At 38.3% G+C, this 11,112-nt stretch overlaps 2 protein-coding genes and 1 long non-coding RNA gene across 21 annotated transcripts in view; 2 read left to right on the top strand and 1 right to left on the bottom strand.

Annotated features, from left to right (window-relative positions):
• The window catches only part of LOC127139236 (uncharacterized), a 36,724-nt gene extending 27,889 nt beyond the window's left edge, over nucleotides 1-8,835 (top strand). Inside the window, exons 2-3 of the long non-coding RNA XR_007809314.1 lie at nucleotides 6,461-6,566; nucleotides 7,915-8,835. This is a non-coding gene — a long non-coding RNA (uncharacterized LOC127139236). The remainder of the gene's footprint in view (nucleotides 1-6,460; nucleotides 6,567-7,914) is intronic.
• The window catches only part of pde1ca (phosphodiesterase 1C, calmodulin-dependent a), a 111,776-nt gene that overhangs the window by 52,631 nt on the left and 48,033 nt on the right, over nucleotides 1-11,112 (bottom strand). The gene's annotated exons all lie outside the window — the stretch shown is intronic.
• The window catches only part of itprid1 (ITPR interacting domain containing 1), a 127,144-nt gene that overhangs the window by 80,358 nt on the left and 35,674 nt on the right, over nucleotides 1-11,112 (top strand). The gene's annotated exons all lie outside the window — the stretch shown is intronic.

Below are 11,112 nucleotides of genomic sequence, written 5' to 3'. Positions count from 1 at the left end.
AGATGTAAATCTTTTAAAAGACTTTACAATGATGTAGTTTGAACTCTGAAATAGTACTAGTTCATTTGAATCAAACTTTTCCCTGCTCTTGGTTTGCTACTATTTTGCCTGGCCTTTTTGTGAGTTCTCCAGTTTTTGAGTTTTCCAGTCTCTGGTGTTACATACCTTCCAGATATGGTACAGAGTAAAACAATATCCATATAATATTACCCAGTATCCTCCCAAAATATTAGGCTGCAGGCTACATACAACTAATGAGATCAAGAAGTGTTCCACTTAACTTGCTGTGATAATTGTATTGGTGGCATCATATGCATTTTACAATAAATAAACACAACTTCACCAGTTCTCTAAGTTGCATTGACAGAAATTTGTTGCATTGACAGAAATTTATGACACAGGAAAATACCAGTAGAAAAGATCAGTTTGTACATTTTTGGCCAGCACTACCACGCACTATAGATTGCGATGACATCATGTACATAAACATAGCTTTTCTAGGCCCTTGAAACATTTTACACATATTAAACCTTAATGATTGTAGAATAATCATAACACAAAGAGTAATAATCAACCTGGTTTGCACACAACAGCCTATGATCAAAATGCCTTGTTGACCACAATGGATTTTCTTGTTGCAATATCACAGTTGGCCACTGGAGCTAATTGGCAGTGAAGTTGACTCACCTTGTGCTTTGTCTAGCTTGCTTACAGTGAGACATACATGTCATTTCTAGTAGCAGGACATTGTATGTTAGATTGAGTAAAAATAAGCTAAAGGGTTTATGTGTTGATGGTAATGAGGGAACATGTCACTTGCTCGCTGATGTGTTTTTAAAAGTATGTTGGACAACTTTCGGTCACATTCATTGTTGGTTTTCATAGAATTTGTTGAGTAGGGGACAAATATAACAAATGAGCTGACATATTCTTCAATGTAACACATGCCGGTCTTTGGCTTGTCACTGGTATTCTGTTTTTATTGTTCCACCCACCAGATGATGATGCATAACCTCCATTCCTATGTCACCATAAACTTTGACCTAATTGTACAAGAAGAATCTTTCCATAGATGCCAAGTTTATCTGGTAATAACTTGTGTAAGTCTGTTTGCAATGAGCCATAAATTCATCATCCAGCAGCCACTTGTCTGATGGTTATGAATCATTGTGCTTGTGGACACTAATTCATTCTGCTACTAGCAGTCAAAAATACAGTGTCTATAAGTTCACTTGCAATATTCTGAACATACTGTATGTCTCTTATTTAGTTTTGTGGCAAAAAATAGTGTTTTAGGATGATCTTAATGATGTTTTATAGATTAAATGAACATAGACTAAGTGTTAGTATAAAGCATTTTTAAAGGCTGTAAATGTAGAGTTCAGTCTGCAGCACAGGGGAAATTTCTATCTGTATATCTGTGTATAAATGTGTGTGTTCAGCTGTCCATTGCCGTGATGGACGTGGACAGACATCAGCACTGACATACAATTAGTGTACCACTCCTCTCCATATTTAGCTTCAAAGAGTGTGAGCAGTGAAGTGTGGATGGGCATAGATCTGTCTGTCTGCATGTCATTCTCTTTGTGACTCAGCTCCAGTTATCCTGGATCAACAACACAGCTGAGACACTCTTGCTTTAACAGTGTGAGGCACACTCACTGTGAACTATCAGGTTGTCAGAACACTAAACATGTTAATGCTGAAGCCATCAATCCATCTGATATAATTGTGAGAAAATTGTGCTTTATTCTCGAGCTCCTTTTGAAATACTGCTCTACTTAAAAGCTTTAATTGGAGAGCTTGTTGCCATAGCAACATTACCCACTCCAAATTTGTACATGGTTGGTAGACAAACCAGAGAGAAGGAATGCCTCCCATAGATGTGTTATTCAGGCAACATGTCTTCAGAAAGGAAGAATGAATGTTATCAGTTGCCACAAATCACATATGCGGGGCTTGAGGGTGGTTTTAATCATTGTGGGGTGGGGGGTGGGGGCACAGACTTATTTTCATCAAATCAGAGAACAGTGTTTGTGGTTGGGTAATAAGCCAGAAATTTCAGACCAAGTACTGAATGACCCAGACTGTGTTAAAACCAACTTTATCCCTGGAAAATTAAATCTCTCTCATTCATTTGGATGGGGCCACTCTGTTGATGCAGTGAGGGTGCCAATTCAGAGGGCTCTGGCCAAATAACCATACTGTCAACAGTTTTTCAGCTGCACAATGAAGTGTCATCTGATAAGCTGCCACACTGACCAGTCAAATGTGCTATGGTAAATTGATTTTAGCTTGTGTGTGTATATGTATTTTTGCTGTTTGCCTCACAAATGTTGCCACAAAAAATAAAATAACTACGGCAACTTTCCGGAGATGTAAAATCCCGTCTTATAGCACCTTAAACCAGACTGCAGTGTTTTGGTGTCTGATAAGCTTCAACATGTGTCAGATTGGAAGAACTTTCACATTTTTTGCTAGTGTCTAGTGCACAGAAAACCTAATACATTCCACCACTGCAATATTCTCAGTGAATATGGCATCCGTAGTTAGAAATATATATTGCTATATTGCTACAGTTTTATGATATTTTAAAAAAGTGTCAAGTGCCCCTTCATTTGTAGATCTAGAAAAGATCATACATGCTTTCATCTCCTACAGACTTGACTGTTGCAACACTCTTTATTCTGAAATCAGCAGGTGAAACATCCAAAGACTGTAACTTAAACAAACAGCTGCTGTCAGGCTTTTAACATGTTCTAATCTTTGCTGACTGCACTGGTTACCTGTGAGTTTAAGAGTTGACTTTAAGATTTTACTGCTTGTTTTTAAAGCCTCAAATGGTCAGGCTCCTGCCTTTATTGCTGCTTGAGATTCTCTTGCTGAGCCTGACAAATGATTCCAAAGTCTCAATTTGTCACTGGGTGACTAAGCTGTGAAACTCCCTGCCCAAAGATCTCAAAGAATTTAGCATCCCCCTTTAAATCTCCTCTTAAAACTCACTCTATTTTATGGCTTTTTCTTAACTGATGGCATGTGTTGTAATTGTTTAAAAGTCAAGTGTGTCTTGGTGGGCCATGCTTGGACCCATTAATGAGAGTGGTGACAACCTTATGGACTTTTAATTTTAGAGGCACAATTTCTGAATATGGGCTGCACCTAAACATGTTTTATATTCATAAAAGAAATGGTAATCTGGGACCGTAAAAATATTTTGTGAAAGGGTGCTAAGTAAATATAATTATTCATTTAATAATTATTCCTCTTATTCTTGTTCACTCATTCCTTAATTTCTTAATTTCTAATTAATGAATTCATTTATTGATCTGCTAACTTGTCCCATGTCATATGTCTGTTGTAAGATGGTTTGCATGGCTTGGGTATGTATGAACACATTTAGTGGTATGTTATTAACAATATGGTACTCATACTGTTATAAATCAGTCTCTTGTCTTTGTGCTAAAATATCACCATTTTACCAACTGTCACATTATTTCCACTAACGTCTTATTAAGATCAGTACTACTGGTTGTTAACATCTAACTCTATCTATGTCTAATTGCTCTGCATGGCTACTATGTGCAAAATAACAGTATTGCTCATTTATGTCAGGCTACTTGCATGTAATGAACATTATGCACATTGTTTGCTTCTTTCTCTTGCTTTGTATGATTTGTAAAATATCCTCTTCGCAGTGATTTTGTTTATTTGATTTGATTGTAGACTTCCTTAAACAGGACATAAATCGGAGACTGAAAATTCATTCTTGACCTTGTAAACAGTGGCTAACAATCCCATCTCTCAGCTAGCTTCCAATCATGTCAAATGATCTTCTTCAAGAGGTCTTGTCCAATTGTCATAGAATTGTAGATTTCTATTCCTCTTCTATGATGGCTTAAAATGATCTACTTCTGAGCGTGATTAACACAATCCAATCTAAAGACACCATCGCAGCACAAATGATGCAAAGAGCTAAGTAATCCCGCTGAGATACTTTCACTCATCCAGTCCTTCACAGCGCAGCCATTTTCATCATTTCATGATTATCCTCGCTCTCATCATCGACGCACCAGCGCTGCTCCAGTACCGTTAGGCCTGCACCCCCGTTTCCATGGTAACCACTGAAGTGAAGTGGAGTGTTTTAGCTGCTCCAGTCTAAAGATAGAGCCTTTATAAACACACCAGTTGGGCAGCCCAACCACAGTGATCATTTTCAACAAAGACAGAGGAAAAGTGGCGACAGCAGAGAATGAATGACACTGAATGTTAAGTGGCGCACACTGAGCAATACAACCTTGAACGACAAAAACATGCCTATTTTTTCACTCCTATATGATCATCACCATGGGCTGTATGAAAGATGGCAGAGCGGTTATCTCAGGTTTCCCGCTGATCTGCCCAAAACATGATTAACATGATTTGTCATGATCTACCTCTAGTCATGACATGGCCAGCCTTACCTGCTAGGTGCCTCTGGAGCTGCTACCTGTCTATTGAGCCCTCAGTCCTCCTTTCTTTGCAATATGAACTTTTTCTGAGATAGAATTCTACCTGCCCCAGATTTACTGACCCAAGTTAAGGGTCTTATCATGTCATTTGCTTTAAACCTGCATTAGTTGATTTTGTTGCCCGCTGGGAGCAACAGAACAAGCTATAAAGGTAACATGGGACTTTTTATCATCAAATTAAGTTTAGCATTTAGCTGTGAAATCTCTGCTTTATTCAACCAACATGATGTTAATGAGAGCAGTTTAACCAAAACCTTAAAACCAAGACAAAGAATTAGAAAGCATTCAGAGACTTTGCAGCTCTGTAAAACTGAAGACATCTGTGGAGTTGCTGATAGCCTGATTATTTTAAACATAATCTAAATCCAACCAAAACATACCACTATGAAACGACTGACAGATCTTAAAGCAGGTGGCATGGTGATGCAGTGGTTCACAGCAAGAAGGCTCCAGCACAGGGAGTTTATATGTTCTCTTCCTCCCACAGTCCAAAGACATGCAGGTTAGGTTAATTGGTGACTCTAAATTGCCCGTAGGTGTGAATGTGAGAGTGAATGCTTATTTGTCTCTGCCCTGTGATAGACTGGTGATCTGTCCATGGTCTTACCCTGTGTCAACTTGCTCCAAACGAATGGCATCAAATTTAAGAGGCTAACTTAACTTAAATCCCTAGAAATAGAGACAAACAGGAAGAGATGACTTCACCAACCAGCTGGGTGCCTCCCCTGTCACATGACCGTGCCACATTCTCCACTATGTCTCTAATGAATGGAAATGTATGGAGCATCTGCGCTGGGCGTCGTTGAGCCTGATGTAAGGCTGCCAGTCTCTCTGAAGAGGCCTTCATAACACATCCACAGCCTCCCACCCACTCACATTCTGTCCTGGAGAGGAATTATGTGTGCAGTTATGGGCAACAATAAATTAGAGACAAACACTATGAATGATAAATACATTACTGAGAAACACACAGAGCACGACCTGTACTTGTCTGACATGAAAATAAAAGAGCACTCTTTGAGACAAGCTCAGTAGTTGGATGACACCAACTCAACATGATTGTTTGTAAGACCTATTGTTAAGCTTTTTGCTATATTATGGACCTACAGTATGTAAAATGTAAACGTATTCCTTCCCTCCCAATCCTTTTTTTTATTGTGCATGCAGGTAGTTTGATGTTTGACAAAGTCTATATACAAGGTCCACCCACTCACTTCTAGAGCCTTTGTATTACACAGTCCTCATCAGCAGATTTAATTTACCCTGTTCAAGCTTTCAAATTTTCTGAGCATTTCTCATTCACACTGGCTTAAATTTAAGCTTGACAGTTCACTCTTGGAAACAGTCATTGACAGAACTATCTCAACTCAAGATCCACTTGTTCTTTCTTTCTCATAAAAAAAGTTGGATTTCCAAGCAATAAAAATAATGTACCAAACAATCCTTACTTTAATTTTGGCTACTACATCCTGCTTTTTCTTATGTTACTCTAATGTAAAAGCAAAGATACCAGTGATACACTCCACTTCACTGTGTGGCAGCTCACAGTAGTCGCTTTCCTGTAGTATTGTGCTCTTCCGTCTCTCTCTCCTCTTCTGTCACTTTCTGCAGGTACTTCTGTCTCTGGAGCCTTAGAGTCTGACCTGCGATGACAAGCCTCCTGCTGCTCCTACAACCCCACTCAACACCTGCTGCTATAATTAGAAATTACTTGAACTGCTATTAGTGTTATTGCTACTTTTGCAATTAATACTTTAATTATTATTACTATCATTACTGCTGCATTACTGGTATAACTTTACATTTTTTACATGGAACCTGTGTTGTGCTTTGTTCCTCTCTACTTCTACAGGCCGTAAAAGCATATAGAGATGACAAAAATATGTTACACAAGAGTTTCTACTGCTACAGAATATCTCACCTCACTGTCATTTCTGGCTTCTTATTTCCAGAGCCTTGTGCCACCGACTGCAGTCACATCACCAGCCAGTTTGCATCAACTGACAGAAATAGCTCCGGTGTCATGCATTCTGTCCTGAGGAAACAGATGTCCTGCTGGTAAGACATAGTACAGACATGTTGGTTGTAGAGTTTTTTTCTACAGAAGTGCAGATGCTGTTGGGGAAGTTTGGAAGCCAAGGGAACAAATGACAATGCAGCTGACATTTTATAATCTGTGAGCTGAAAGGAGAAGCATCTCCGGAAGGAGATAATTAGACAAGGACAATGAGAGATAACGTTATCCTGCTGCAGCATAGGAGAGCTATGTTGGTCAGTGCTGGAGGAAGTATTTAGATCCTGAGTGTTACAGGACTGCATAACATAAAATAAATTTACTCTTACTGTCTTTAGAATGTGCTATAGTCCCAAATGCACAGATGAAACCAAATGTAAAACATACTCCAGACTTGTTGAAGGATGTCATGATTTATTCTAAACTTACTTCCAGTAACTGGTGAAAGATAAACAGCCTATGCAGCCTGCAGTTTTCTTCCTGTTTGTTAGTTTTTTTTTTCTTTGTTTGTTTGTTGTTTTAGAACTTGCACAATCAATACATTTTATTATCACCTTGAGGTCCTAAAAGACTTTAAAATCAGTCACAGTGTAATTGCTTTTTAACACTGTCATGAGGATAGGTATCTTTACATCATCTAATATCATCAAATGTTTTGCATGTATTAGATGCAAAATTGCACATACAGCAAGGTTCTTGCAAAACCAGTATATGCTGTGGAGCACCCATCCACATGCAATATTGTCTTCAACTGTTTAATCCCCCTGTCAACTACATCTTTTTCTCACAGATATTATAAACTCAACATAAGATTAACAAAAAACAACAACCAGAAACTAAACAAAACCATAGAAACACAAGTGTTGTATGACTGGACTGAATGATTGAATGTATAATGTGGCTGTGAGAGCCAACTTAACTTGTGTAAAAACAGTCTTGTGGTGCTCATGTTGAGGTGTTATATGCTAAGTATACTGGGAGATGACCACACAGAATTTAAATTCTGTGTTGCCTATGTTTCAGTGTTTACATTCACTGGCAAACATTTGAGTTTATTAGACCTTCATCACAACAACCAGTGCTGATAACTCGGAATAATTACTTCTGTTATTGCAAACTTGAAATGCAATTATATTCCTTCACAATTTGCCTGCCATTATGATTCTCATATCTCTGTCTATATGCAAATAATAATGTTCCAGATGAAGAGCAGAGCTGGACTATAAGATACTATACATCATGCTGTACATTATATAATAAACTGCAGTGTGTGAGCAGTGCTTCTGTATGTTTGGGACTAGTTTAACATCTCTTTTTATCTAACAATCCCATTATTTTATTAGATAACACAGTAAGGAAATTACTTTTTAATAAAAAACACTCTCTCCTTAGGGACCCGTGAAGGCTCAGAGTGTGTTGGGCCTTTTACCTCATACTGGAAACATCCAAAATGCCTGTTCACCCAGGAGGACAGTTGAGGGAAACACAGATGAACAGATGGGTGGAGAGATGGACACAGAGAAATGGATGGATGAATGGAAGAGAAGCAGATGGGTGGTATGTTCTCCAGCAGCACAAAGCAATGGGACAGCTGAACACACAGCTGAGTAACAAGCTGCTGCTGGCACCACACAAGGTTCTTACTTCAGTTGTAGGGATAATAACAATTAATTAGCAATTAATATCAACTTAATATTGATGTGTTTTATGATTCATGTCTGCAGGAAGATTAAGGTTGATATTGAAATAGTAGTCAACAATACCTCACACTGTCAGGCTTTAGGTAATTCAGACAGCTTAATTGAAAAGCTGTCTAAAAGTATTTCCTTACCGCCCTCGGGCAGAATTTAGGTTTGCCAACTAGCAGTCCTGTCACTCCCTCAGACTCAGCATCACATTGTTAGTCATGTTGAAATGTCATTTCATTTATTTGGTCCTAACAACTCAGTAATGTAGAAAAAATACACTGCAAGTGAATAGTCCAACATTTCTGGGAAATCAGCTAAGTCTCTTTCTTTCTGAGAGTGAGGCGAAAAGACTAATATCAAGTGTGTTGATTAGTGTGGAGATGGAACATGGTTAGCCTAGCTTAGCATAAAGGCAATAAACAGCCAGCACACTCCCACTCAACACTATCCCCAGTGTGTTGAACTTCCCCTTTATTTGGACTTCCTACATTAAAAACAATGCACATGCACTGTATCACAGAACACAGTGTGCAGAAACAGTTACATATTAATTAAAACTATGTCATGATTGTTATATGAAAACTGAAACTCTGCATTAGCTGAAAATAAAACTCACTTTACACAGATGTTTTTGCTGCTCTTAGAACTATTTCAGCAACCTTAGCAATAATGAGACTAAAAATACATCAGTTTGCTCAGAGAGTAGCGTTGCACAGGAGTCTTAAGGGCGCCCTGCTAAGATTTCTGAAAACAGGTCTCTCCATCACAGAGGTCTGTAGGAAATGGAGGGGCTCTGAGGTCATTACCCACAATGTGTTTCTAACAGTAGTCAGTTCATCCACTTGGAGGCATGACTCTCAGCACCCAAGCCATTTGGATCCTGCATCTTTAACATGAGCACACAATTATACAGTTTCATTTTCAAGAACATGTCAACCATCTGTGGAACAGAGGAATAAGATGCAGTATATTAGGCTTTAGATGCACACACAATACTTGTTTGTAGAACTTGTTGGTTTTATTTACAATGGCAAAAACATAAAAGAATCACTTAGTTTAGACATCTTATTTTGGACTAAAGCATCAAAGAGACAGTCCAGCCAACTGGAATCTCCATTCTTTAGTCCTGCTGCTAGTAGAGTAAAACTGTATGTTATTGTCAAGAGCTCAATCCAAACAGAGGAATGTTGTGCTTGAACAGACAAGAGGGAAGTGTTGAACTGATAAGAATCACAAATGAGGAGCCTTTTACTGCTGCATCCATCAAATAACAATCCATTCATCCACCCACATGTGCATACATAAAGATCCTCACTCCATCTCACAGCCCTCCTGCTGTCACACATCCACTTAATCACACGCAGGCAGACAGTGTATTCATGCGAGGCAAACACACTCACAGACGTGTTTGCACGAATATACAGATATTGGGATTGGATTTAAAAACATGCTATGGGAAAAGTCATGACAGGTCATTCTCTGAGGCCAACACCACTTTCCACACAAATCCAGACTTTTGCATAATGAATCTTACAAAAACCTCTGTAAAAGTAGATTTTAAACAAAGTGCATCAAGTGCACTTTTTTTAACTTAAGCTTTTTATCAGTTTATATAACATATATATAACATACTTTATGTTGCAGTCTTATTTTATATGATTACTTATTTATTTCATTTTATTTATTCATGTATTTACTTATGTTTCTTTTGTTTGACTTTCAAAAAGTATTGTCTTTGTTTGGGAAAGCTGCATTTGCTACTGCCTTACATGTATAATATGATACCATAAATGTGTGTATATGTGAGCATACCTGGTAGACACATAAGCCCAAACTGTGCCAGGAAACTCTCACACTCAAAGACAAACAGTGCCCTCTATTGGCTGAAATTATATCTGAGACAGGCTTCCAATCTTTAGTTAAACACACACACACACAGTCGGTGCAGGGAGATACTAAGTGTTCAGTATTAAATTAATAAATAAGAGGTGAAGAGATAAGTATTCAAACAAATACAGACAAAATGTACACAAAATCCATGTCATTTCATCATTTTCTCACAGTGATAGTTTATTCTCATTTCCCATAAACCCTTGTGAGCTAATGCTGCCTTCATGCAATATTGGCAGAATGGGAAGACCAGGGGTCAGAGCTAAGACATATCTAAAGTAACAGTGGGGCAGAGAGAAGTAGGCACTTTTATTAGGGCTTAAAAATGGAAAAATGACATAAGGAGTGAGCTTTGGTGAATTTTGAAAAACACATACTGTGAACATAGGAGAAGGTGGGAGGTTTATTAGGCTGATGCAGTGCAAAGCAAATAGTTGGTATGGTTGCGCTGAAAATTGATGGCTCAGAACCACATCAGTTCCTGTGGCAACGTCAGTATAGCATACAGAGACACAAAACTGAAATACTGACAATGCAAACTGATGGAAATCATTCTTTTTTTTTTTTTAAAGAATTCAATGTTGTACCTCTTCGTCACATTTTTAGATTGGAATATTAAGCTGCAGTTGTCTATTAGCTGGCTTGCATTTCCACATTTGTTTGCATTTTAATAAGCAAACAATATCAAACCATAGCCACATCCAGTGTTTTACTCAGGTGGAACTCATCCATGGCTCTTTGAGCTTCACTTTTTGATATTAATGACTAATCTCAGTCTGGATTCACCATCAGCACCAAGATTGAAAATCTTCTAATGTTAAACCATCCTTGCTTCAGATATAACGTTATGGCATTATGGGAGAATCAGTTGGAAAGTGTTATTGTCATGGTCACGGCCGTGACTCCAGTCTATTCCTTGTGTTTCTGGTGATTCTCCCCCTTGTGTCTCCTGTTCTCACCCTGTCTGTCTGTCTCTGTGTATGTGTGTGTGATGTGGGCATGGCACTTCTCT

The sequence above is a fragment of the Lates calcarifer genome, linkage group LG24 (assembly GCF_001640805.2).
Source record: "Lates calcarifer isolate ASB-BC8 linkage group LG24, TLL_Latcal_v3, whole genome shotgun sequence".
NCBI lineage: Eukaryota > Metazoa > Chordata > Actinopteri > Centropomidae > Lates > Lates calcarifer.
Note: the sequence above shows the minus strand (reverse complement) of the source record. Positions and strands in the feature narration are given on the sequence as shown.